This window comes from Choloepus didactylus, chromosome 4, assembly GCF_015220235.1.
Source record: "Choloepus didactylus isolate mChoDid1 chromosome 4, mChoDid1.pri, whole genome shotgun sequence".
In the NCBI taxonomy this organism is placed as follows: Eukaryota; Metazoa; Chordata; class Mammalia; order Pilosa; family Megalonychidae; genus Choloepus; species Choloepus didactylus.
This window is the reverse complement of record NC_051310.1, coordinates 70,549,247-70,572,873: the sequence shown is the minus strand read 5'-3', so window position 1 is coordinate 70,572,873 and position 23,627 is coordinate 70,549,247. Positions and strand designations below refer to the sequence as shown.

The 23,627-nt window shown below is 38.9% G+C and overlaps 1 pseudogene; it reads right to left on the bottom strand.

The window, feature by feature from the left end:
• Nucleotides 1-13,488: 13,488 nt before the first annotated feature.
• LOC119532681 overlaps nucleotides 13,489-23,627 on the bottom strand; it is a 68,800-nt pseudogene continuing 58,661 nt past the window's right edge.

Below are 23,627 nucleotides of genomic sequence, written 5' to 3'. Positions count from 1 at the left end.
TGCTGCTGGAATGCAAAACACCAGAGATGGATTGGCTTTTATAAAAGGGGGATTATTTGGTTACACAGTTACAGTCTTAAGGCCATAAGGTGTCCAAGGTAACACATCAGCAATTGGGTACCTTCACTGGAGATGGCCAATGGTGTCCGGAAAACCTCTGTTAGCTGGGAAGGCACGTGGCTGGCGTCTGCTCCAAAGTTCTGGTTTCAAAATGGCTTTCTCCCAGGACGTTCCTCTCTAGGCTGCAGTTCCTCAAAAATTTCACTTTTAGTTGCACGTGGGTTATTTGTCCTCTCTTAGCTTCTCCAGAGCAAGAGTCTGCTTTCAATGGCTGTCTTCAAACCATCTCTCATCTGCAGCTCCTGTGCTTTCTTCAAAGTGTCCCTCTTGGCTGTAGCTCCTCTTCAAAATGTTACTCACAGCTGCACTGAGTTCCCCCTGTCCATCAGCTCATTTATATGGCCTCAGTGACTCTACTTAGACCCACACTGAATGGGCGGAGCAACACCTCCATGGAAATTATCCAATCAGAGTCATCACCCACAGCTGGGTGGGGCACATTCCAAAGAAACACTCAAAGAAATCTAATCAACACTGATAACATCTGCCCACACAAGATTACATCAAAGATAATGGCTTTGGGGGGATACAATACATTCAAACTGGCACAGGGGGTATGAGATATTTTGGGTGTTCTCTTTTATTTTTATTTTTTGGAGTAATGAAAATGTTCAAAAAATTGATTGTGGTGATGAATCCACAGCTATATGATGATACTGTGAACAAACGATTGTACATTTTGGATGATTGTATGGTATGTGAATGTATCTCAATAAAATTTCATTTAAAAAAATAATTAATATGAATGCAGATATGACATATCCATAGTACTAAAATATAACCAATTTGACCCAAGAGGATTGAGCAAGGAAATTGTGGACGCAGTAGAGGGAGTAAAAATGAAAAAAAAAAAAAGTGCCTTTTCTGAAAGTTTTTAAAATGTCATTTTCTAGTGTTTCAGGGAATTTTGGGGACAGGTAATCCAGATAAAAGATTGAATTTTTCTTAATTTATCTTTCTTTGGCTAATATTAAAATTTATTGTGAATTCTCAAACTATAACCAATGATGGCCTGGGGTGTTATATGTTTATAAGCCATTATATATAACTCTTCTAAAAACCGTGTAATCTCTGTTGAAGTTATTTAAACAAAAAAGAAATAAGAAATGATATCATTTGGGAAATGTATATAATAAAGTAGACTAAATATTAGAGACTATGAGATACAGCTAAAGCAGAACTCAGAGGAAATGTTCCAGCTCTAAATATTTAATCAATATAAAGGAAGAATAATAATAAATTAAGAATCAACTCAGGAAATTAACATGTCACAGTGAAATAGTTCTATCTCAAACAAAAGGTAGAATTGTGTTTAACAGGGAACCTGGAAAACAGGAAGGGATATTAAAGTCAGGAGGAAGACAAGTTCATCTTTTATCACCACTACTATTTAGCATTGCTGTGGAAATTGTAATCCAAGGAATTGTAAAAAAGGATTAAAAAAAGAGATAATAGTTATAAAAATTGGAAAAGAAAGTTTAAAAGTAAACATGCTATTTGCATGTGACATGAGTCTTTATTTGAAAAATCCAAGAGAATTAAATAAGAAATTATCACAAATGATATAAATAGTTGGTTGGATGTCTGGGCAAAAAAATAACATGCAGAAATTTAATCTTTAATTTATAAGCAAGAATAAGTTAGATGATACAAAGCATAAAAATATCCCACTTAAAATAGTTTAAAAATACTAAAACATTTGGAAATAATCTTTGGCAGAAAATTGCAAACACTGTATGAAGGAAGTTTTAAAATGCCAATGTGAGAGACTAAGGGATTCTTTAAAAATGGAAATGCATAACATTTATTGCATGGGAAGATGCAGCATTATAAAACATTTTTTTTCTAAGTTAATCTATAGATTTAACATAATCATAAAAATATCAATAGGATCTTTTTAGGATAGAATAAAGCTGGTTCTAAAGTTTATATAGAAAAATAAATAAATGATAATAACTAGAAAAATCATATAAAAGAAAAGTAATGTAGAAGGAATAAATCCAACCATTAATTTTAAAATAGTATAATTTATAGCCACAATAATTAAAACTGTGGCCTATGGAATATGAATAATTCAATGATCAATGTAAATAAACTGAATATGTAATTAAGTTGAAATTGATAGGGGGTATGGATTTTTTTAAAAATAATGTTGGGATAACTAGGGAGGAATGTGGAAAAAGTTTGGATTGATACCTTATATTTTACAGCAAAAGAAACCAAAGATTTGGTTTGAAAATCAAGCCATAAATGTACCAAAATAAAAAATGAGGCCTTATTTAATATCTGAGTCTTGGGATACTTTCTGAGAATAACTCAAAATCAAGAAGCTAAAAAATATATATATACAGATACACACACACACACACACACACACACACACACACACAAACAAAAAACAAAGGAAGGAAGGAAGGATAAACTCAAGTACAACTGCATGGAGAAGAATTACCTTAGACAATATCAAAAGATAAATGACAACTAGGGAAACTATATTTGCGATTCATAGCACCGACAAAGGTTTCTTAATATCCATGAGGACTACAAACCAATATAGAAATGGGCAACACATACAGAGTGTTTAATGATGAAGTAAACACTCCTTCACTCACAATAAGAGAACTATAAATTAAATCTGTAAGATGTCAGTTTTCACTGACCAGATTTGCAGATATTCAGAGTCTGACTAAACACTGTGTTGCCAAGGTTGTGGGAAACTGATCTGCCTATCCACTGCCAATGCAAGTGTGAACTGCTCTAGCTTCTATGGAGGGAAATTTAGCAATGCACTTACTGTGTGATTCTATTTCAAGGATTTTATCCTGCAGATGGGTCTGCACATGCGTGAAATTATGTATGTACAAGGGTGGCCATTGAAGCTTTTTTGTAAAAGGGAAACATTAGAAATGGCCTCTAAAGTCTCATACATTGGAGACTCATTAAGCAAATCATGACATACCCATAGAATGGAAAACTTTGCATCTAGTAAAAAAGATGGAGTAGACTATATGAACTAATATGAAAAGATCACTAAGGTATTGTGAAGTGGAAAAGGTGTGGTAAAGCCATTAAAGAAATACAAACCAAAACTACATTGATATATCATTTCACACACACTAGGATGGTTATTATCTGAAAAATGGAAAATAACAAGGGTTGCTGAGGATGCAGAGAGATAGGAACCCTTGTACGTTGTTGTTAGGAATGTAAAATGGTGCAGTCACTGTGGAAAACAATTTGGCTGTTCCTCAGAGAGTTAAGTAGAGAATCACCATATGACCTGGCAATCCCATGTCTAAGTATATATCAAAAAAAACTGCAAACATGGAATCAGACATTTGTACATGAATGCCCATGGCAGCATTATTCACAATTGCCGAAAGATGGAAGCAGGCCAAGTGCTCACCAACCGATGAATGGATAAACAAACTGTGGTATGCACGTACAATGGAATATCACCCAGCCAGAAAAAGAAACAATATCCTGATACATGGTACAACATGGTTGAACCTTGAAAACATCACATTGAGTGAAATAAGCCAGATGCAGTAGGACAAATATTGTATGATTTATTTTACATGTAATACTTAGAATAAGCAAATTCTTAGAGACAGAAAGTAGATTAGTGATCACCAGCAGCAAAGGGGAGGGGGGATGAGGAACTATTTGTTAAATGGACATGAGTTTGGGGTGATGAAAATGTTCTGGAAATAGAGAGTGGTGAAAGTTACACATCATTGTCAATATACTTAATGTCATACACTTAAAAATGGTTCAAATTATTTTATTTTATGTTCATTTTATCACAAATAAAGCAGACCACCATGTGAGTAAAGCAAGCGAACACAAAGACTATAAAAGCTTGTTTATTCATGGGCTGCCTCTAGTCACAAGATTCACAAGAAACTGATGACTGTAACTGCCCCTGAGGGAAGAGAATTGGTGGCCAGAATTGTGAGGGAGACTTGTTTTTTAATTCTGACCTTTCTGCATATATCACCCTGTCAAAAATAAAATAAAAATGAGGATAGAGAAATGGCCAAATAATTTGACAAGAAGGAAGTATTGTAGGCATTTGTGGTCAAAACAACAGCGAGCAGCTGAAGGGCACAGTTCAGAGAGGCAGAGGTTTAGGAAGGGAAAAGTGAGGGATAGAGTCAGTGGAGAGAGGAGAAGGGGGAGAAGGGACGTGGCAGCAGCAAGCCCTCCTCAGTCCTCTGGGGTTGCCAAGCAGCCTTGGGGACACTGCAGCACTGCCCACGGCAACGTGGAATCTGGTTCAGCCCCAGCAGCCTGCCCCCAGGGCTCCCAACCACAGAGGCTTTCCCGGATCTCATGTGGTGCCATGGCATCTTGTCATTTAGGGGAGGGTCAGAAGGTGGGGACACTGATGCGGGGACCTTGGGCACATGCTTACTGCTTCCATGACACTGCTAATGCTCACTGTCTGAGTTCTCTGGGCTGCCACCACAAAGTACCTCCAATGGGTGACTCAACACCAGAAATTTATTGCCTCACAGTTCTCAAGGGTAGGGTCCAAACTCAAGGTGTCGGCTAGGCTGAGTGCCCTCTGAAGTCCTAGGGGAGAACCACCCATGCCTCTCTTTTGGCTTCTGGTGGCTCCAGGGTTTCTTCAGCTGGTGGCTGCATCAGACCAGTCTCTGCCTCTTCTTTACAAGGCTTCCTTCCCTCCGTCTGGTCTCTCACTTCTCGTCTTCTAACAAGACACTTGCTATAATGGTTTAACAGGGTATTGTACTTCAGTACGACCTCATCTTAATTAGTTACAATGGCAACAACCCAATTTCCAAATAAGGTCACATTCTGAGATACTGGGAGTCAGGACTTAGCTTTTTGAGAGGCACAGTTCAATCTATAACACTTATGTATAACAAAAACGTGAGTGTTGCATAGAATAAGAAATACATGGAGACAGATAGTAAATTACAGGTTACCAGGGCTGGAGAGGGTGTGAGGGGAAGGACTAGTTATTGCTTACTGGGTGCAGTGTTTCTGTTTGAGGGGATGAAAAGTTGAGATAGTGGATGTTGGTGATGGTGGCACAATTTTGCAATTGTTATTAATACCATTGGATTGTACACGTGAAAGTGGTTAAAATGAGAAATTTTGAGTTGTATATGTTACTACAATAAAACGTTTTAAAGAGAGATAGAGTTGAGAGAGAAAGAGAGAGAGAGAGAATGATATGGAAAATGTGGCAAAATGTTAAAAGCTGGTGTATCTGGGTATCTGATGGGAATGTTGGAGTTCTCTGTATGGGTTTTGTATTATTTTCGCAACTGTTTCATAAGTTTGAAATTATCTCAAAATAAAAAGTTCAAAAACAAAACCAAAAATGAGGACTAAATTGCATATGCCTTGAGTTCCAATGCTTGTTTGTAATTTCAAATGAAAAGGTCTTTGGTTACACAGTCAAAGATGTGTATGTGCAGTTTATATTTTTGTAATTACTTAAATATAACAAAAATTTGAGTAGTGGCTGATAAATTCTAAAGGTAGGAAAAAAAAAACACATACAAATATACCTTTCTGAATTTTCCTGTTCTGAACACTTTCCAGTAACCTTTTCCTTCTCTTTCCCTCAATGAACATTATATTAATTTTGTGGTTTCCTTGCAGCTGAATGGAATACAAAATCCCTTTCTTTATTGCTATCACTTGCTTGAGCTTCTACAGATCTGTGTCCCTGCCTTGTAGGATGCACCTGCTGGTGCCAAGCAAGGAAATCACCTGTGCTGTGCCTGAAGACAGGTGTTTCTGCCACAGGAGGATCTGCTCATTTCTTCCTTATGGAAGAGCATCAGAAATCCACTTCTGATGGCCTACAAGTTACTCCATTAATGACCTTCAATGTCACAGTGAAAACAATTGCCCCAACCAAGAAAGTTGAATTCTTGGACATGGTGGGAGTGAGAAGGAAAATCGTATGATCTGCAGTGAACAGTGGTCTGAATATGTTCTAAAGGGCAAGACTTTAGAACTCAATTACAGTTGAGTTTAAAAAAAGAAAGACATTCATTGGCGGCCTACTGATGACTACATACTGAAATAAGTGTTGCTGAAACAGCAGGGAATAAGGCAGGGTGAGTTTTGTCCTTACAGAACTACAGAAATTTTAATTCAGTGGGGAAGAAAAACATAAAACAAGTGGAATAATTTCAAATCCAGCACACAGCTCCACATGCAATAGACAGACCTACATTTAAAAAAAAACTTCTTATTTTGAAATAACTTCAAATTTATGGAAAATTTACAAAAATAATACAAAAACTGGTACATAGGACTTCAACATACTCCCTACCCAGATACCCAGATTTACCATTAACATTTTGCCACATTGGTTGTATCATTCCCCACCTCTCCCTTTCTTTCTCATTCTATCTGTTTTCTAAACATTTTAGAGTAGGTTGCATTCATCATGTTCCTCTAACACTTGACACTTTCATGGTACATTTCCTGAGAACAAGGACACTCATTGTGCAACCACCTTAAGTACAGCTCTCAAGTTCAAGAAATTTTACATTGGAGATAGGTCTACTTCCAAGGCTGCGCACAGTACATGGTCTCAGGTCCCAGGTCTCTGCTGTCCATGTGGGTCTCAGGACATTTCCTGTCAGTGGCTCCCATGGTCACTGCTGGGGCCCCTGGTCTTCAGCCCCTCTGTGTGAAGCAGACCTTGAACACACAGTGTTTCCCAGGGACGGTACCGATGCCACGTGTTCCCAGAGTTCATGTCACCACTGAGGAGTGGGAGGGTGGGGTCCCAAGTCCTCTTCTCTACCATTGTCACTCCCACATGGAAAACAGTCATGACTGTGGGAAGGACATCCCCCTTCATCTCTTCACAGTTGGGAGTCTGATTCCAGTTACGAGGTTGAGGCGTCAGCTCCATCACTCAGGGGTTCTCCACCTTCTCCATAGCATAAACCCCTGATGGCTCCATGTGCTCGAGGCCTTGCTTGCATGCAGCTGCATTTGGGTCTGCTCCCTCCAGCAGCTCCACAGCACCTCCTTCTCCTCCTAAGTTTCACTCAGACTTTTCAAGTCGAGCTTAGAGTCAATGGCTTCTCTGCTGCCCTAAGAACCCTTGAGTTGCAATCAGCATCTGCAGTGGTTCCTGTGGGTTATTATTTTTAATTCGGTTTTATTGAGATATATTCACATACCATACAGTCATCCATGGTGTACAATCAGCTGTTCACAGTACCATCATATAGTTGTGCCTTCATCACCCCAATCCATTTTTGAACATTTTCCTTATGCCAGAAAGAATCAGAATCAGAATAAAAAATAAAAGTAAAAAAGAATGCCCAAATCATCCCCCCATGCCACCCTATTTTTCATTTAGTTTTTGTCTCCATTTTTCTACTCATCCATCCATACACTGGATAAAGGGAGTGTGATCCACAAGGTTTTCACAATCACACTGTCACCCCTTATAATCTACGTTGTTATACAATTGTCTTCAAGAGTCCAGACTACTGGGTTGCAGTTTGGTAGTTTCAGGTATTTACTTCTAGCTATTCCAATACATTAAAACCTAAAATGTGTTATCTATATAGTACATAAGAATCTCCACCGGAGTGACCTCTCAACTCCATTTGATATCTCTCAGCCACTGAAGCTTTATTTCGTTTCATTTCACATTCCCCTTTTGGTCAAGAAGATGTTCTCAATCCCACAATGCTAGATCCAGTTTCATCCCCGGGAGTCATATCCCATGTTGCCAGGGAGATTTACGCCCCTAGGAGTCAGGTTACCTGTGGGTTATTTTGATGGACAGTCTGTGGAGAAATATGAGAAATATTCTGTCCTCCTAAGACAAAGCAAGGATGTTTGAATGGCCTTAATGGTTTAGGAGCTGTCCTAGATTTTCCACCTCTGGGCCTCTGCTATTCCCTTTCTAGCCTAGCAGCGAGTGCCTGAAGCAGGGTAAGTGCCAGACCCACTTCCCTCATTAGAAGGACCTCTTTCTTTGCTGCCTTTTGAATACCACTCAACTTTTGACTCCATACTTCCAGGAAACCTTCCTCAATCCTTCTTTCATTCAGAAGCTCTATGGAGCCCCTACCATGTGTTGACGACACAGCAGTGAATGGAAGATTCCATTCCAGGAGTGGAAGGTGGACAATAATCAAACAGAATGAGAAGTCACAGGGCCAAGTGCTAAGGAGCAAAACGAAGCAGGAAGGGAAAGGGGCATGCTGGCAGTGAGGCTCAGAGAGTAATTTTAAAGGAGGTTGTCAAGTCACCAGGGAAGGACTCACTGAGACAGTGGTATATAGAAATAGACTAGAAGCAACCCATTCAGATAGTCCAGGCTGAGGAAGCTATGAGTGTAGGAATGACTTCCTAACCCCACTCTGGCCCTGGAAACCATGTCAGGTTAACCCCTCCATGGTGTAGACTGTGACCTCCATGGGCATCCACTGGGGGCTCTGGCTCAGCTTCTGCTTTACACCCCTCTCCCCACCCCCACTGGGAACCTGCTCCGAGTGGAAGTCTCCCTCCTTTCCTAGGGTTCCAACACTCATCTCTGGGTCCCTGCAGCACCCCTACACAGAGACCTACTTTGCTTGGTCTCTAGTTACCAAGGTGCTGGATTTTGCAGGAAGAGAAGGGAAGGGGAGGGGCATGAGCTCCACCACATTTTAATGCCAATTGAAGCCCCAAGGCTCAATCTTTGGATGTTTTCTCTTCTCCATCTATACCTACTCTCTCAGTGTTCTCACCCAGTCCATTGACTTTAAAGATTGCACAGGAAATGAGGGCTCCCATATTTATATCTCCAGCCTGGACCTCCCTGAACTGCAGATCTGTGTATCCAAGTGTCTACTCACCATCTTTGTGTGGCTCTACTACAGGCATCTCAATCCTAATGTAGCCAGAGTCAACTCCCTGATCTTTCCCTCCAGCCAGCTCATTCCAAACTTGCCCCACCTTAGATGGCAGCCCCATTTTCCAGTTGCCAAAGCTATAAGCTGTGGAGGTGTGGTTCCAATCTCCCTCACACCCTACATCTGTCTTCAAAATAGATCCAGAATCTAACCACTGCTGACCTCTACTGCTGTGGCTGTGCTTCAAGCCAATATCATCTCTGACATAGAGTATTTCTCAGTAGTCAGCCTCGTAGTGGATCTGTCTGCTCATCCTTGCTCCTTACATCTAGTCTCTGCACAGCTACCAGTGTGATCCCTCTAAAATATAATTGTTATGGATTGAATTGTGCCCCTCCCCAAAGACATATTCAAGTTCTAGTTGTCATTCCTGTGAATGTGAATTTTTTTTGTAAGTAGGATCTTTGAAGACAATGTTAGTTAAAATGAGGCCAAACTGGATTAGAATGGGCTCTAGTCCACTGGTGTTCTTGTAAGGAGAGGAAATTTGGACACACACACACACACACACAAAGGCAGAGGGAGAAGAGGGAGAGAGTTGGCTATGTGATAAAGGGAGAAGCAAGGAATACCATGGATTGCTAGCCACTACAAGCAGCCAGGAGAGAAGCATGGAATGGTTTAAGCCAAGTACTTTGCGATAGAGTTTTTGAAATTATAGCTCTCCCCATCACCTAGCCCCTTTTCCACTTAAATTTTTTCCATAGCACACATTGCCACCTTAGATACTATGCATTAGACATTCGAACTCAAGTGGGAAGGAGAGATGTTTGGACTATTTTGTACGCTGCTCATCTCCCCTACCAGACTTGGACCACCAAAGTCTATCACAGTGCTTGGCATAGAGGAGGTGTCAACAAAAATGCTGTGAATGAATGAATAATCTCTATCCAAAGTTGCCCATGATAGAGACAGGACTGGGAACAAAAAAATTGTAGATTAACGTACAAATTGTTAACTACCTATGAAGCCACCACATTATAATAACTTTATAGTAAATAACCTTGTTAATTATTACACCTGGCATTAATAAGGCTTCTCCACTTTTTCTTACATTTACATATGTTTAGAAAAGTAGCACAAATTCATTGTGGGAAAGATTGGAAAATACAGAAAACTAAAAGAAAATTAAAAGCATCTATAATCCCACAACGACTATTATTGTTTTTTTAAAAACCAAAATTATTTTATTGCAAATGATAACTAGGCAGAAACATTAATTTAAAATTTTTAAACTTTTTAAAATCAGCAGTACTTATAAACATTTGAAAGATATAAAATTTTATGACTATAGTTTACTCAAAACGTATGAGAACATTTCATATATATTTATATAAACTACTTTTCCACAAAGCTTAGTTGAAAGGTGAAAATAGCATTTAGTTTAGTTTTTTACTGGTTTTATTAAGAAAAAGAAAATACTTCCATTTGAATCATTTTGTATTGGTGTTGAAATAGTATATTGACAATTTACTTTTATTTGGATTATTTAAAAGGGGGCTAATGTGACTCAAATTGAGAAATGATCAGAATGTATGAAACTGGCAAGCAATGGTCCTCCCCTAGTGCCTATTATGTATCAGGCATGATTCAAGTTGCTTTCCACATATTTTATTTAATACTCTTAAAAATAAGTATTAATTTAATCTCATCTTCCTAAATCTAAAATATTTTGTGCACATTCTACAATCTGACCTAAAAATAAAATCATTAACCCTTGACCTAAATTGTAAACCAAAATGGAAAATTAAACTATTATCTTTATAGAATTAGGAAAAGCTTTCAATTTGACCTGTGTAAGTACAACTTTGTAATCCTTAATGACATATGTGCAGGTATACACCTAATAAATATTAAGGAGATATCTACAGTGATGTTATTTATATATATATATATATATATATATATATATATATATATATATCATTTACAGTGATGTAGTATATATTTATAGTTTATATATCTATCTATCTATCTATATATATATATATATATAGTTTATATATGTATATATTTGAAACTACCAGTTAAGACTAACATTGTCAGTCTGAATATGAAGATCCAGAAATGTTTTGTTTTGTTCCTTAAGACAGTATCTTCCTATTTGGGAAAAATTAATTTTTAGTTATAGATACGCAATAACATTTTGGTCTTTTAATGCATATTGCCACCAGTGATTTCACAGAGTTTTTCAAACATTTCATTGTTTCTCAACACATTGCACCTTGTTAAGTCTTTCTCAGTCTTCCTCCTGAGCAAATATGTCAACACCAGTTCTTTTTCCAACCCAGGGTTACAAATGGGTCCTTCTGTTCCAGGAAACTTTGGCCTGGCCAAATGTACCAAAGGCAAAGTTTTGTAGCAGATGACACTTAAGAAATGTCTGAAACTAAAATTCCCTAAAGTGGAGAACCACCACAGCCTCAAGTTGGATGTCAAGAAAAATGCCATTAATTTCATCACCAAGAAGGTGTCCTGGGGTAATTAATGGAGGTCTCAATAGAAAAAAGAAAGACTTTAAAATAATTTCTACTATTTCCAAATACTACCTTTTCAAAAGATACCTTTCCTGCAAACTTGTGTTCTTATATAAATATATGTTCATATATATCTGATACACAATTAAAGTAAAACAGCAATCAACAGAGTAAATACATATTTGACTTGAGGTATCAACCCACTTATCTTCCATGGATTAGCAATTTTTAAAATTTTCAAATGCATTGAATTGTGCTCAACACTAATGGCTCTTTAGGACTTTGCAATCATTTCAGATCGTCACTGGGTACATCAGTCACTTGAACAGAAGTGGAGAAATGCTGGTCAGTTTACAGAATTCCGAAGAACAGATTTTACTGTTGGCACCTTGGGTAGGCTTGAGCTTGCTGATAAAAAAACATACACACCAAAAAACACCAACCAACCAACCAAACAGAAAACCTTATAAACTTACAGAGTGGAGAAAACACAGTCAACCTGAAGATACTTTAAAAACGTGATGGAACACTTTGGTTAAGACTTTTATTCTGCTTTGAGAGAAATAAGTTCAGTCTAGAAATAAGACAGTCAATTTCTTTTTCCATAAAAATCAGTGAGTGATGGGAACTCTGTCTACATACATTAAAAGCATCAAAAACTGTTACTCCTGCTGTGCACTTGAATGAGACAGGAAAAATTCATGAATGTTTTAATGTGCAAAAGGATTTTGCTGTAGTAGCCCCTGAGGTGTTAATATTTTGTTTTCCAGGATGTGAACATCCTTCTTATCTCCACAAATCAAAACATTTACCAGTAAAATATCTATAAAACATGGTCAGGATAAAATTTAACAGAAAAAAAAAACAATCTATCACTTACTGTGATAGGAGATACACACACATACATACACACACACATGTTAGTAACTAATTATAATTTCCTCAATGAGGGTACAAGTGCTTAATTTCAAGAAAATCATGATAATTCATTCAAGGTTTTCATGGAGATTCTTCTATTGCTTTGAAATAGTCTGTTGAACACTCATCCTTCGCAGAAACTCGATTTTCATTTAATGTCACCCAGGTCCCAGTTAAAAAGATCCTGTGAACTAATCACTTGTTTTCGTGGTTTTGGGAAAAGAAAAAAAGCATTTGTGTTTCATTCACCAAAGAGCTAAAGTATTTTTCTCCCTCCTTCATCTCCCCTTTTTAATTGGTAATATCTCCCATGACATGAAAATAAATAACATTTCACATTGCATTATGTAGTCATTCAGTAGTCTAGAAGCCCTTTAAGATTGGATGAGTCCTGTACATTCAAGCCCACTAAGAAGTAGATTTCCAAAGCAGTCCTGTTTTTTCCTTTAACACTTTACCCTTTAGCCATCTAGTTTAAAAGGGAGGAAGTTGTAGAAGAGGAGGGCAAAGCATCAGTAATGTCTTCTCAGTTTTTGTGATTTGAAACTATGACTCTTCTGGGAATGATGATCAATACTCTGTTTATAGAATGCAGTTAACTTTATCCATGAATTACTGTGAGGCTAAGAATAGCAACCAAAGAAACAAAGAGCCACCTGGCTGAGTTAAATATACTGTGGCCAGAAAAAAGATTATTCTGAGCCTCATACTACTCCTCCACTTCTTTATGCTCAGGGAATATTTCAAATTTACAGAAATAAAAAGAAGCAGGAGTCTTCTGGAGAAGAACCAAAACCTGATTTTCAAATTTGATGGCCAAAAATGTAGGCATTATTTTTTACCTGGCCTCACATCTAAATTACTAGCCAATGCTAACTTTCCTCATAGTTCTTCCAAGTAGGAAGTATTACTACTCCTTTCCAAGTGTTTCATATTGGTTAAAGTTCAGGGTTTCTAGAGACTTTGCTCATCAGTCCTGCTTATCAAGATAATGTTATCATCATATATCACATTCTATAGTAAAGCATATTTGTCTCTATGACCATTCAGAGAGATCACATCTTTCTAGCAGTGGAAATCAGTTGACTCCAGGAAATGCCAGCATTTTTAAAAGCATGTAGAAGGAAGATGCCATTGATAATGGTGAAGAACCCACTCAAAGTCCATTGATATCTCCAGCTTTCATGCCATACCACTCTTGGATAAGATGGAGAGCAAGTCATTACCATGGACTGGAAGAAGACATAATAAATGGGAGTCAGAAGTGGTGGATTAAAGGTGTCCAGTGCTTTCTGAGGTAGTTAATCTCTGTCACTGAAAGTACAAGTACAGTCAGCAAAACAAAGACCAGAGGATGATTGTAAACTGGCTTCCATTCTAATAGTTCTTTACTGGAAATTCCCAGGCCTTTGACAGAAGAAACTGAAAGTGCTACAATCAATGGACAGATTGAAATGTAGGCAATATATTTTTCTGTCCATTATTGGGAGCCACAACCAAAATCAGCACCAAGAAGATCACAGTTATGATCACAGCAAAGAAAATAAATCCTGGATCTCAACTGCATTTCCATTTCATGCAAAGAAGCGACTTTCTCTTCTTCTGGGGCATGGATAACCATCACAGTTGATCCCAATATACTTATGCAGCCTATTTCCCCATGAATGCTCAGGTGCTCATTTTAAAAATAAGAAGACAATATTGCACTTATGAGAGCACTCAGGGCACCCAGTGGGTGACCAAGGTGGCAGGTACAAAAGCATAAGGTGCAAAATTCACAACTTCTCCTGCTCCCATAGTAATCCTACCCACCAGAGCCTTTCCTTGAGGTAGGAATGTCCATTTTGTCCAGCTCTGGTAACTCCCTTTGGGGCCAGTTGTAAGAGGCCCTTCTTTTTTCCATATGAAGCTGGGGCAATTAAAAAGATTGGGACTTACTAATGGTACCAAGCCCACATAAAGACTATGTGTTTCCTGCATTTGTAGAAATTCACATGTTGGTTATGCTGTGAGCTGGTTTGAATCTATTATGTACCCAAGAAAAGCCATATTCTTTTAATTCAATCTTGTGGGTACAGACACATTGTGGTTGGGACCTTGTGATTAGATTGTTTCCATGGAGACATGACCCACCCAATTGTGGATAGGGTCTTTTGCTTAGATTATTTTGATGGAGATGTGACCCCAACCATTCAATGTGGGCCTTAATGAGTTTACTGGAGTCCTCAGGAGAGCTCAGAGAGAGAGAGACAGAGCTCAGAGTCCACACAGACCCAGATGCTTGGAGATGCAGACTGAAAGATGTTTGGAGATGTGGAACTAAGAGATGAAGCCCAGACTTTGCCCTGGAGATGCTAAGTGAGGACACACAGATGCTTAAAGAGAAAACCACTGGAATCAAAAGCTGCAAGCAATGCAACCTGGGAGCAAAGGACCAGCAGATACCAGCTATGTGTCTTCCTGGCTGACAGAGGTGTTCTGGGCACCATTGGCCTTTCCTCAGTGAAGATATCCTCTTGATGCCTTAGTTTGGACACTTCTATGGCCTTAAAACTATAAATCTGTGAACTAATAAATCCCCATGGTAAAAGCCAATCCATTTCTGGTATTTTGCAAAAAGGCAGCTTAGCAAACTGGAACATGCTGGAATTCATGTCCGTGTAGAGGTCAGGAAAGGCTGACAGCTGTGACACAGTTGTGATCTCACACCGAGCCTGCGAGGAGTTCAGACAGACCAGAGACAGCTTGTAGCACTCTTGGCAGGGCTCTACATGTGGCCTCACCTGTCACCCATGGTCCCACGTTCTCACCAAGATTGTTTTAAAATTGTTAACTTTTTAAATATAATAATTGTTAACATTTATAATATAAATAATAGAACAATAAAGACAAACACCCTCTTTTCCTAGATTGTAAGATTTTTTTGTTTAATCTTGAATGAATGTTGAATTTTATCAGATATCCATTCTGCAGCTATTGATAAAACTGTTGTTTGCCTTGTGTCTATTATTATTGAAAATGTATTAATTGTTGTTCTAACATTAAATCAAGATTGCAAACCTCGAACAAATCCCTTTTGGTCATGATATATTCTCGTCTCATAAGTTGCTAGACTAGGTTTGCTAATATTCTGTTGGACTTTTATATGTATGTTAATAAGTGACATTGGTGCACAGCTTTCCTTTCTCATACTGCCCTTGTTTGGCTTTGGTTTCAAGGTAAAACTGAACTCATTTAATGAGATGAGTAATGTTTCCTCTTTTCCTTTTCTCTAGAAGAGGTTTTATAAAATTTAGAATTATTTGCTCTTTGAAATTTTTTGACTGTGGGGGAAGATTATTAACTGCTGATTCCTATTTTTAATTGTTATAGAAATATTATGTGTTTCTTTTTCTTCTAGAGTCAGCTTTGAAAATTCATGTTTAGCTAGGAATTTATCCATTTCATCTCAGTCTTCAAATATATCAGCATATAGGTTATTCATAATGTCTTCTTATGTTTTTAGTCTTTGTAGCATCTGAGGTTTGCTCTCTTTTTCACTTCTAATTCTTAATATTGTCTATTTGGGTCTTTCTGTTTTCTTTATCAGTGTTGCCAGAAGTTAGTGAATTCCCTACATTTTATAATTATTTTCTATTTCACAATGTATATGTGAATGTGGTTAAAAGGGGAAATTTTAGGTTGCATATATGTTACTAGGGAAAAAAAAACATAAAACTGTACAACACAAATAGTGGACCCTATTGTAAACTATGGACTGTAGTTAAAAGTACAATTATAAAAATATTCTTTCATGAATTGTAGCAAATGTACCACAGTAATGCAAGATGTTAATAATAGGATGGTATATGAGAACTCTGTATTTTACCGATGATTTTTCTGAGAACCTACAATTTCTCTAAAAAAAATTTCCTGCTCATATCGTCATTATTTCATTATTTTTCTTTGATTTATACTGCTGTTCTTTTGCTAACTTCTTACTATTGATACTTGGTTTATTACTTTTATAAGAAAGTTATATGTAATCACACACATTTTAAAGACAATTGGTTCATATCCTATGCTGTTTTTAAAATTTTTTAAATACTATCATAGTGTGATCATTGTTCCATGCCACAATATTACTATAGGATCAGCATTTTTAATTTCTGCAGGGTTTTAGTTGGATATTTACAGTTTTTGTGACTACATATACTGCTTTGCTGATCATCATTATCCATAAATATTTGAGCAAACTTCTGACTGTTTCATTAGGATGAATTCCTTAAAGTTGAGTCACTGGATTAAAGAGCACAATTTTTTATTGGTCTTGAGACATATCACCAAATTGTTCTCCATAAATATTGTAATAATTTATTTCCGAACAAGAAATAACTGAAAGTTTCCCCTTTCCCATGCTGGTCAATAATCAATGGTAAAATGGAATCATATACTCATGTTGATATACACTGGTGTTATTTAATAAACATTAAATAATATTTATTCCTCATTGGTATTTTTCACTTTGTGAATTCCCTATTTGTGGCCTTTCCTCATTTTTCCGTATTGACTCTAAGTGCTCTTTCTATTTTCCTCCTCTATTCTATGTGCTTTCATATATATGACTTCATTTAAGTCCCACAGAAAGTCTGTGAGGACATAGAGTAGGCAACAAAGCTGCAGAAATGGTGAGTTTTGGAGGTCAGTGTATTAGCTGAAGAAAGCTGCCTTTTCCTCTCCTCTGTGACCATCCAAGCACATATACACTTAGCCTTTCATGACTGTCCTGATAACCAGGGAAACTGGTTCCAGCTCCTGGTGCAGGTATAGAAGTCTGCAAGAGACTGAGAGATGCTTGCTATCCAGCCTGAAGCCCCTCCATCTCTCACCCAGTGTGCAGTCTTGTCCTCCAGGACCCCTTTTACTGGATCCAAAGCTCCCATGTCTGTCTGGACTCAGAACAGCCAAGGGGGGTTGCAGGTCTTTTTATATACCTGCTTCTTCAGTGACACTTTGAGCTTTGCATGACATTGCTGCTGCCAGGTTGTAACAAGCCAGTCTCAGACTTCTCTAGCTTTTCTTTCCTCTCAACTTAATGAGATATAATTTACTTAAAATGAATTTATCCATTTTGCGTGTATCAGTCAGGGTTCTCTAAAGAAATGGAACCAATAGGATATTATATCTCTGTCTTTATCTCCATATCATTTTTATTTATTTAAGGAATTGGCTCATGCGATTACAGAGTTGGTAAGTCTGAAATCTGTAGTTCAGGCAGCATGCTGGAAATTCCATCAAGAATTGGTGTTGCAGTCTTGAAACTGATATCTGTAGGGGCCATTAGGCTGGAAACTCAAGAAGAGTTGATGTTGTAATCATGAGGGAGAGTTTCTTCTTAAGGAAACCTTAGTTCTTCACTCTTAAAACCTTCTACTGATTGTATTAGGCTCACCCACATTATGAAGGGTAATCTCCTTTATGGATTGTAGATGCTAATCATATCTACAAAATGTCTTCACAGGGACATGTAGGCTAGTGTCTAGCCAAACAACTGGATACCATAGCCCTCATCAAGATGACACATAAAATTAGCCAGCACAATGATTTTTGAAAAGTGTGTTCAGTTGTGGAACCATCACTACGAACAACACGTGAAACATTTTCATCACCCCACAAATTCCTTGTATCCCAGGCAGCCAGTTTCCTTCCCTTCCCTACCCCCAGGCAATCTCTGGTTTTCCTAGCTTCAAGGGATCTTTTTTTCCACTCATCTAGTCATAAGCTCCATATACTCTCACTGCTTACTGGAGCCCAACAATGGGACTCAAATTTTATGGTGCACCAGAATTACCTGGAGGGCATATTAAAATACAGATTGTTGCCCCCATCTCAGAGTCTCTGATTCAGTAGGTCTGACCCAGATGGGGCCCAAGAATTTGCATTTCTTACAAATTCTCAAGTGATGCTGATGCTGTTGGCCCAGGAGCCACACTTTGGAAACCACTGAGCTGTGGGAGTATCATCTGAACTGCCCAACAGAAGAGAAAGAGAAGCTAAGCAGAAACCTTTGTCAAACCTTTGGAGCAGCCAGTATCAGAGACTAAGATCTGAGTCATCCCTAGCCAGAGAAAGATGGCCTCCAAAACGAACCTGAGCTGCCTTTCAGAGGGGCTGTGGTGGTTGGTACCACTGGGTATGTCTTGTGCACATTTACATATTTTGAATGCCTGTAGTACTGCATAATTTTAAGCTCCTGCTCTCAGACTTCCCAGTATAGACCTTGAAACAACCCACCAGAGGGCAATGGTGAGCAATGTCCACTGCCTTGAAGTAGTCTAGGGTACAAGGGTAGGAAAGGGACAGTGTTTCACTTCCCCCTAGCCCAAGACTTCTTGTCCAGTTGAGAAATGTGGAGCAGTAGGCTTTCACTTACCATTCCCTCCATCTCCTCCTCATGAAAACCAGAGGAGTGGAAAGTAAGACATCATCCCCTCATAGCCTCCGAAATGCTCTTGGAGTTGCAGTGCAAGCATACTTGTTTGTATTTCTGTTTCCTCCTTCCTACAATGTGGAAATTGGATAAATTGCATTCAGAGAGATTAATATCATATAATAGGTAATATGATTTCATGTAATTATCATTTGTCTGTAAGACACATAAAATGCTTCATTAAAATATCCAAGCATAAGGATGCTTTAATTTTCATATACTGAATATTGAAATTTTACCTGGCATTGAATGATGAGGTTGTGCTCATATGCTATGAAAAGATGCAATGTCAGGGAGATGTTTAGGCTGAGATCTGGGAGTCATCTTGAAATAAGTTGCTGGTGTGGGTGAACTCTTAGTTATTCAGTGCCCCTGCAGCTTTGCTCATTAAGCCCACATCCAGTAAAAGTGGATTGGAGCAGTTTATCTCTCAGGTCTTAGATAGGGGCTAGGTCATGCCAATGAGGGATCATTAAGAGTCACTGCAGAGGTTTTTTTTTTAAGTGTTTCAACACCAGAAACACATGCACAACTCTGTGCCCAGCATTGTCTCTGGCTTAGAGCGATGTGTAATTCAGTGGCAAGACAAGACTGGTATGGTAGAGAACAATTCATGTGGAATTTAGACAAGGAAGTCAGAAAGGGACTGAGGCTGTACAATCAAAAGAGGGGTATGAGACAGGGGATTTCTATGGATGACCCTGAACTGTAGCACCTAGATGGATGTCAGAAACAGTCCATCCTCTCCTGTAGTCCTGGATTTTTCAGCAGAGTCTTGAACTTGAACCTACAGGAAAACCCCCTTGACTGACTGCTGTTTGACCTGTGAATGATTCCATTGGATCTAACCTGGTTTTCAAATTGTAATGCTGTAAAGGAATTAAAATATATTTTATGTGTGAGCCAAGGAAGGCCAGCAGAAATTCCTGCAAGACAGAGCTCTGTGCATTTAAGAGTGATGTGTCTACTCCATGTACAGGCTTATCCCTCATAGTGTGGTTGATCCAATTAGTGCATCAGACAGGCTGTTTTGAGGGTGGTCCAGACTATGGGAGGGATGAGGCCAAACCAACACACCTCCTGCAGGAGGGGATGCTGATGCCCACCCCATGTGAGGACAGCCTGGCTCTTATGGGAATATTTCCCAAGTTTATCCTTGATTAAATGGGCAATGTTGGAGACATGATGATGAATTTCAAGATTCTAGATTCCACTATATACCATTACGTTTGGTAAGCACTTTATAGAATCTCATTCCTTGTAAGCCAGGTTTGTGTGTGTGTGCATACATTTTGAAGCTATGTGGAAAGAAAAGGTGCATGGGGATGACTAAAAGGGCTTCTGCACATACCTTAGCAGAATCACTTAGATAGTGTCCTGGCTGGAGCCCACAGTCATCACTCAGATGAGATGGTGCCTGGAGACTTGGACCTTTGGACCCCTGAACAGGAACTGAACCCTGCCTGTGCACATGGCAGGTGGGCAATGCTTCTGAGTGCTTTTTTTAGTTCCAGGCACCATTTAGGATGTCAGAGATGCTCAAACCAGCCAGTAGACATTTTACCTTTATCAGGAGGTGTGCCATTAAAATATATATTTAGAAAGTTCAACTCTTAGGTTCACACAAAGAAGAACTGAGCTGTTGAGAACACACAGATTTGGCTGTATTCAGAGAGCAGGGGTGAGTGACTGATCAGAGGATACAGCTCAGGGACCCACTGCCAGGACTCTTATTTAAAACCTGCCTCAGAATAGGCTAATGTGGATGCCAGCCTCATTTCGGAATGCTTTGGAATAACCCTGTGTTTTCATGGCCAAAGCTATGCATTTCCTGATGCCAGGTTTCTATTTGAAACTTGTCACTGTGGCCTGGAGAGAGACTGTGCTGGCTTGTGGCCACTGCTGATCCCACATTAGCTACATTTTCCTCCATGCTTGAGAATCCAGAAATGGATACCCAGCTGAGCCTTTAGCATATTTAGAAATTTCCTCAGCCCTTGAATGAAAATTGTGGCAATTGCTTCCATTAAGATAAAAGATACTTTTGGTTGAAAGTAACAAACTAATCTAAATTCTAACCAACTTTATACCAAAAGGGGAGTATTGGCTTGAGCAATGTAGAGAGGTAGGCGTTAGTAGCACTTATCGAAATCTCTCTTCCAGGCATGTGCCCTTTTGGAGTCAGGCAGCAAAAGTGAGGTGTGCCAGTTCTGAGGGGAGCATTTAAGAACCATGTGAGCCTCCATGCTCTCCTGCTTACTAGAATGATCGTGGAGTCATCTGCTGATGTGGTGGGGTCCCAAGGTCAAAGCCATCGGGAATACTGAGCCTGCTCATGGAGGACACCTGACCCAGAGCATCACCTAGACTACTGAGATCACAGTTTATGATGACCACATACTCCTGCCCATCCTAACTGATACAGAAAATTTTCAAGGTGGATTTGATCCAGTGACTCAGCAGTCATTGTGGACCCAGTTCCATTCTCTCTTTCTACCCTCCTGTTTTAGTTTCCTTGGCTGCTCAAAGCGAGAACCATTTCTTGGGTCGGGTTAAACAATGTGACTTTATTCACTCATGGTTTTGAGGCTGAAGAAATGTTCAAGTCAAGGCATCATGATGGTGATGCTTTCTTCCTGAAGACCGGCTGCTGGTGATCCTTGATGCCTCTGCCACATGGCAAGGCACATGGCAGTATCTGCTGGTCTCTCCTTTCTCTTCTGGGTTTCATTGATTTCAGCTTCTTGCTTCTATAGCTTTCTCTCTCTTTGTCTGAATTTCATTCTCATGTAAAGGACTCCAGTAATAGGATTAAGACCCACCCTGATTGAGGTGGGTCACACCTTAACAGAAGTAGCCTTCATGGAAAGGTCTTACTTACGATGGATTCATCCCCACATGGAGGACATGTTTTTCTGGGGTATATACAGTTCCAAACCATCACCTCTCCCAAATGTGGTAAAGTGGCTACCGTATTTCTAGACTTTAAACCTCACAATGCACCATCCAGAAGGCACTCAGCAATCTCCCTTCCATTACATTGGTCCAAATGGGATGCACACCCATTCCTGAAGTGAGTTTTTGTCCAGAAAAATGCCGTGTCCTGATGGACTTAGATAAGGGGCCAATCATTAGGCAAGGATTGGATGTGGGATTACATTAGTTAATCATGTAAGGCTAATCACAGCCAGCTCTTGGAGCTGGGGTGAGATGATTGTTCCTGAAGCATATAAGAGAGGAGACGTGAGGGAGCAGGGAGACTTAGCAGGTGAAGGGAGGTTAGCAGGCGTGTGAAGCTGAGTCCTGTCAAGGTTGGTAAATACAGAGCCTGGATTTAAACTGAGGTATTCCTGACTCCTCTGGAGTATGTGAGCTTTAATTTTTTTATGATCAATGAAGTCAGGAATTTTTGAATACATTGTAAAGAATCGATTTTTTTTTTTTAAAAAAAGAATCTATGTCTATTAAGGAAATGTAAAAAACATTGTGTCTTGTATATTTTGAAGGGATAGCATTTTTAAATCAGACACAATATCCTAAAGTTTTGTCAATGATACCTTTATTTGATCAGACTGGTGTTTGTAACTAAGGGAGGGTTGGGGAGTTGCATAAGGGTAGCTAACAAGAATGTTTCAGGCAAAAAAAGTAACTCCAGTTGACTGTCTTGAAATAAAATTGAAGATATTTATTTTCAGGATATTACAGTGAACACCTAAATATAATAATAATTTCTCAGATTTAGTCCTTGAGTTCTCCCTAACTGAACCTTTCACATAATGACTTGTAAATTTTTCTTTTACCCAAAGTTTACTATCCAATTTGAAACTCCTGTAGAATAAATCTGCCAACAGAAGTGTGTGTGCTGAGTTTGTGAGTGGGTGAGTGGAAGCAGAGTGCCCTGCAGGAGTCTTCACTGCTCTCCCCCTAGAACTGTGTCTTGAGCTTATTTAAAGGCGCTATGTGTTCTGCTACCACCTCCCCCATATTACTGTGTAAAAATGTCCTCTGTCTCAGTTGAAAAGTTTATGAAGAAAGTAGGTGAGACTAAGAAGCCTCAAAAGGCTCAAGCATTAGAAAAAATGTAGGAAGTGATAAAGAAGGGCTTCAAAGAGGGAGACACAAAGCCCCAAGTACTGTATGCAAAATCTTCAAAAGAAATATCAAATCATACAGATAAAATGATGATGTGGCATCATGACATTAGAGTAAGTATCATAGTTACAAATGAAATTATGTTGCAACCGCATGGTACAAGCAGCTGTACAATGTAAGCAAAAGGAACACAAACATACCCCATTTGAGTTATGTTTTGTTTTGCTTTTTGGACACATTGCTTTGTTGATGGCTTCAGACAAGTGTTCAAGGCCATCTTTGGGGGACCCAAATGACAAGAAGAGGAGACAGCCCACCAGTTCCTTGTATGCAAACAGAAATAAACCTTAGGCCTTTATTATTTCATGCCCTTCTTCACCAACACGTTCTCTCCCTTGCTTCACCTGCCAACCATCTCATCTGGAGCCACAGCCTCCATCTCTCTCCTCTTGCTGACACACCTTACTCAAGCAATTTTTCAATTAATAAATAAAATGTGGTCTGCAGAATAATGGTCTGCCAGTTTGGATGTATTATGTCCCCCCAAACGCCGTGTTCTTTAATGCAATCTTGTGGGGGCAGATGTATTAGTGTTGATTAGTTTGGAATCTTTGCATTAGGTTGTTTCCATGG